The following is a 6,175-nucleotide window of genomic DNA, read 5'->3' on the forward strand; positions in this document are numbered from 1 at the left end:
GTGTGCCAAGGCGAAGTTTTCTAAGAAGGCACCGTCCTCTAGGGGAATAAAGACAGGATGGGTCATTACAGTCAGATTATTATTATAGTTCTTATTATTGTCATTGTTGAGACAAGGTCTCATGTATCCCTGAGTGGTCCCAAGTGTTTATCTAGCAGAGGAAGGGGACCACAAACTTCTGACCCTTGTCTCTACCTCCCCAATGCTAAGATTATAAGCTGTGTCACCACACTCCTTGTACAGTGCTTGGATTAAACTGATGGCCAGAGCTTTGTTCATGCTAGGCAAGCACTTAACCACTGAGCTATATTATATATTATATGCCAATATAAAACTATTAAAATAGCTGGAGTGGTAATCGTGCATGCCTTTAATCCCAGCACTTGGGAGGCAGAGACAGATAGCTCTCTGTGATTTCAAGGCTGGCCTGATCTACAGAGCAAGTTCCAGACAGTTAGGACTGTTTCAAAGAGAAACCTTGTCTAGGAAAACCAAAAAAAAAAAAAAAAAAGCTATTAGAATAGAGGCCAAAACTATGTGAAGAGAAACATATCGCCCACAGCACAGCCCCAGGTGCCAGCAACCAGAGCCACATTCTACTTCTGCCTTCTGACTAATGAACTCCTAAGAGGTCAGCTCAGCTCCAGTTTACACCTACAGAGAGGTAAGGAACTGGAGCTGCACCGCAGGGATTGGCCAGGATTGAGGCAAAGCAGAGGGAGGCTGAGTGGGAGTCTAGACCAGTCAGCTTGCATGCTGCCATGTCCCACCATGATGATAATGAACTAGCTTCTGAAACTGTAACCACTCCAATTAAATGCTTTCCTTTATAAGAGTTGCTGTGGTCATGGTGTCTCTTCGCAGTAATAGGAACCCACCATCTTGATCCAAAGGCTCAAGTGAACTGTGTTCCCCACCCACTCCAACAATACCACACCTCCTAACAGTGCCATTCCTTGTGGTGAACTGTTTCTTTCAAACTGCACATTCTGCTTCCTGGACCCCAAAGGCTTGTATCATATCATAAAGCAAAAATGTATCCAGTCCAACTTCAAAAATCCCTGTAATCTATAACAGCTCAAACATATTTAAACATCTAAAGTTCAAAGTCTCTTCTGAGATTCATTCAGTCTCTTAACTGTAATCCCCTATAAAATCAAAATAAAAAAGCAGATCACATACTTGCAACATATAATGGCAAAGAATATGCATTACCATTCTAAAATGTAGGGAAGAGAGAATAGTGAGGAGATACTGGATCAAAGAAAAACCAGCTGGGCAAACTCCACACTCTGCCTCTCCACGTCTCCTGTCACAGCTCCTCAGATCTCCAACTCCTTTCAGCTTTGTTGACTGCAACACACTTCTTTCTTTTGGGCTGATTCCATCCCTGTTAGCAGCTCTCCTCAGCACGTATCCCATGGCTTTGGCATCTCCAACATCTTGGGGTTTCCTAAGCAACCCAGGCTTAATCTTCACAACTTCATAAAATGGCTTCTCCAGGCCTCCATACAGGAATACCCCTGAGAGATGCCTGGCCTAGTGACTTTCCTTAGTTGCAAAGAAAGACTCCATAACCCATCTCTTCTGTCCTTGACTCTAAAGAAAGAACCATGTGACTGAAGCTGCCAAGTTCTACTGTGTGCTGGGATTGGGCCATGGCCCCTCGTTAATTATGCCTTAAGCAGTTTTCTGCTTTCAGCAGGTTCCCTTCACTGCCTAAGCTTGGCTGTACTGAAACTGGATCTGTAGACCAGGCTGGTCTCAGGCTCAGAGATCCTCCAGCCTCCGACTCTTGAGTGTTGGGATTACAGGTGTGCACCAACACACCCACGTCTACACTTTAATTTCTTCAAACTAGTTGGGAGCTTAGTTGGGTAGAGTCTTTCCTGGCGGTCACCACTCCATTTATTCTATTTCTTAATCTGTTTATCTCCTTGGACACAGGACTTAGCTCCATTCCATTTCCTTGTGCCCTTTCCTCCTAAAATTGTATATTTTGTATTTTTTTCTCACTCAACTTGCTTCTTTTCATTATAATTCTTCATGAGAGTTAGCACCTATAACCACATCTATACTAGGTTGTTTTGAGATTTCCTTTGCCAATAGAATTAATTAAAAACTCTTCAGTTTAGCCTCAGGCAAAAGTTTTCAGATATGGACAAAAAAGTAGGCACATTATTCACCAAATATCACAAGAAATATCTTTAGGCAGCATAAAAATTTTCTTCTCCTCAGTAACCTCTTGAGCCAGGCTCCCACAGTTCAAATCACCCTCAGCTCCACTGTCTTCTATACTTCTATGCTGCAATGGCCCATTCAGCATGGCTTAAAGCGTTCCACTGCCTTCCTAACCCAAAGTCCCAAAGTCCAAATTCCTCCAAAAAATCATGGTCAGGTATATCATAGCAACAACCTAGTCCCTGGTACCAACTTCTGTCTTAGGATTTTTATTGCTGTGAAGAGACATCATGACCATGGCAACTCTTGTAAAGAAAGCCACTCAATTGGTGCTGGCTTACAGTTTCAGAGGTTTCATCCATTATTTTCATGGTGGGACATGGCAGCCTGCAGGCAGACATACATGGTAAAAAGCTGAAAGTTCTATATCTTTTCCCATAGGCAACAGGAAGTGAACTGTGTCCCACATCTACTCCAACAAAGCCACTCCTTATGGGGGCCATTTTCTAGTAAACAAAAGCAGTAAGGCAATTCTAGCACACCATCTTCATACACTTCCCTAAAGCCAAGCATGGGTGCTTTAGTCTGCTGGACCTAGACCAACTATGGCCTAGTCAGCCATGGACTTTTCCTGAAAAGCCTACTGTGCACAGTGTGCATTGTGAGTCCTATGCTGGGTATCTGTCCTTGGCTCCTCCAGTCAGGAGATGATGTCAGCCAGGATGAGCGGAGCTATACTTTGCCTCTGAGGACAAAGAATAAGATGTTGAATTCCTTTGGCTGTTTGCTTATTTACTTTTTCATGTATTTTTTTTTTTAAATGTAGCTCAGGCTAGTATTGGATTTCCTGCTCCTGAGTGCTAAGATCATAGCCAGGTCCACTATAGGCAGTATGTATACTGGCCTGGGCCCAGTGCTTCATACATGGTAGGCAAGTGCTCTACTGTCTGAGCTCTACCACAACCCTCAAGAGCTGTGTGATGTACTTTATGTTAATGGCTTCCTCACTGAGCTGCTGGCCAACTACAGCTGCAGCTGTGGTATAGTTCCATCTACTATGAACCCCAGTTTGTTGCACTGTATCTCAGTGCTTCCTGACCAAATATCTAAGAGTGCCAAGTCAGATTCAACAGGTGCATCAGAATGTTTCTTGGGCCACTTGTAGCCTTCCCTTCTCTTGGGCAAGTCTGGAACGAAATGAATTGCCTCCCATTACTGTACATATACACGGCATTGTTGGGACACCAGTACTTTTTTTTGTAGACACTTTGCCTGTCCAAATTCGTGGAATGGAGACTGTGCCAGCAACATGGATGTCAGAATACAACAGAGGATCTAAACACAACGTTGCCAGCAATCATCAAAGCAGGCAGAAGCCTCTGAGGTCTGCAGGGAAGGCAAATGAGCCTATGTTTTGCTCAAAGCTAAAAGAAGATGAGGAGATGTCTGGGGAACAGGTGGGCGATGGGCAGCTTGTGGAGGATACAAAAAGCAGGCCAGCAGGCTGGGCTCAGAAAGCTCATTATTCCTGAAAGGAGCCCACTCATGCCCAAGTATTTCAAAGCTTCATGGCACCATTGAACTTGGTGCAGTTCCCAGAGGTGCCACATGCTGAAGAATATTAATAAGCCAGGTTACTTGGGCATCACATTAATCGCAGGAAGGCTCAATATTAGCTAAGCAGGATTGGAATGGAAGAATCTGAACACTACTTCCTCCTACAGTGTCCTCCCATCAGATAGAGAGTGGTATTACTTCAAGGATAATGGCAGTGAATGGCCATATACGAGCATAATTACATTTATTTTCATTATTTTTAGCACTTACATTCCTGAGAACTAATTGATTAAATGCAGAGATGCTGGTTTTGTTTTGTTTTGTTTGGCAGTTTTTCGGATAGGTGCTTAGGACCTTAGATACAAAATAATGCAGGTTAACAAGACATCTTCAAACAGAGTGCTGAAAACAACAGCCTTGTTTCAAACTTTTAGAACATTCAAAAAGTGCCTGTCTCTGATCCTCTTTGTTACTGGGTTGTCATGGTGATGAGAAGGCTTGGACTCCACAGAAAATGGTTAGTAACCATGATACCTTTTAAAGCAAGGTTATTGCCTGATAGGCACCATTCACCCCCTTTTCTCAGAAAGACCTCACAATCTATAATTTTCTTTTTCATGTTTTATTATTGCAGTGCCAACAGACAATGTCACAAGATCACACCATCTGACGTAGGTGAAGTAGGAGGGCAGATGGGGCAACACAGTTGTCTTAGGAATCCAGGAAAATTCCCACCCACAACTCTTCCTAGCCAAGTGGAAAGATGTTGGGAACCCAGGAGATCTGAGTCCTGAGACAGAAAGATGCTAAGAGCTTTGCACCAACACTTAAAGGGTTTCTGCTTTTGTTTTCTTTTCCAGAGCAGATCTTCTATGTGCTTCTTTTGGCAGAGAAGATTATAAAGGGACAGGAGGGCAACAGGGCCACCTAACTGTAACCCTGCCCTGTCAGACAAGCTCTAGCACTGATTGAATCTGCATGCCTTTCAAATTAGGTCCCTTCTTGAAGACCTTGCATTCACAGCTCAGTATTCTCTCTGGGGTCTTTGCTGCCTCTTCACCTGCAGGCTTCCATAGAGACAAAATTGCTTCCCTAGCAAATCCTGTTTCAAAGCAAAGCAGATGCTGCCAGCTACTTCTCATCGGGAAGAAAAGAAGCCCAGGGAATGCCTGTACCCTTCACTGGAAGGAAATACCCTTCACTGTGCACCCTAGCCACATAGCTACACAGGAACTCACCACACAGCTTTTGACCTAAAGCCATGGTTCTGATGATGCACCTCAATGAGGCATCCAGAAATCCCATTTCACCATCAAGCCTGCAGGAGGCTTTTGTTGGCCCCCTCCCTCTCATTTTTCTCAATAGCATCCCGGCAACCTGAAAATGATATTATCCACCCCATGTCTGACAATGGTCTTCTGTGCTTGACCCCATGGGGCAGGTTGATGGCTGTTATTTTTTTTTTTTCAACGTGATGCCCCTGACCCTTTTCCCAGGGCTTAGCATGGATGTAAACCCTGGTAGATATTTGTGTCAACCTTCAATCTTAATTCTGCTCCTCATGCATGTGACACAGAGTTATCTAAGGAAAGTGTTTTCAGAGAGTTTCAAATGATGAGAACAGTTCCATTTAGAAGAAATCCCAGTTAGTAATTTTTGTAGTCCTCAAGGCTCAGGTTTAGATTACAGGCCCTCAATCCTAGAAACTTACTTAAGCTCTGACCCTCAGGTTTCCTCTAGATCAAATGAAAGATTGTCTAAGGTTCAGCTCAATAAGAATATCTACCACCCTTGCAGTGTCTGACACCCACAAGTGTGTGGCAAACATTAATCCGTTTCTCAATACACAGCATGAGTCATAGTGACACAGAAGATGGCGTCTATTTGGTGGGACAGCTTCAAGACTGTCCATAACTCAAACCCCAGAGTCAGACTGTTTGGATTCGGAAACAGAATGTGTGCCACTAACCTAAGGACCTTAGGAGGTTCACTCAGCTTCTTTGAACTTTAGTTTCCTCAAATTCTAAACAGATGTTCATGGACCTTATTGACTTACTATAAATGCTGTAAAGCAATTAAATAGTCAACAGTTGACTCATGAGTTCACCCAGATGGAGGGGCAGCAACAGACCAAAGAAATGATTCCATCCAAGTCCAGCATAGAAACACAGTGGACTAAGTGGGGGACTTGAAGGAGCGTGAGCAACTCAGACATGCATCACCAAAGAGTGCATGCCAGCATGGGTGGTGATCATGAAAGCTATGTGCCTGAAGCTCCCTATGCAACTTGTGGGCAACTCCATGAAGAACCTCTTCCTCCACCCCAGTGACTGTTCATTGCTTACATAACATGCTGCCATGGAGATGGGCCTCTTAGGAACCTGGGAGTCTTGTCAATCTCTTGTGAGCTTCATGATCCTCAGGGTCACCTTCCTCC

This window comes from Alexandromys fortis, unplaced genomic scaffold, assembly GCF_014885135.2.
Source record: "Alexandromys fortis isolate MF-2015 unplaced genomic scaffold, M_Fortis_MF-2015_v1.1 scaffold_29, whole genome shotgun sequence".
Classification (NCBI taxonomy): Eukaryota; Metazoa; Chordata; class Mammalia; order Rodentia; family Cricetidae; genus Alexandromys; species Alexandromys fortis.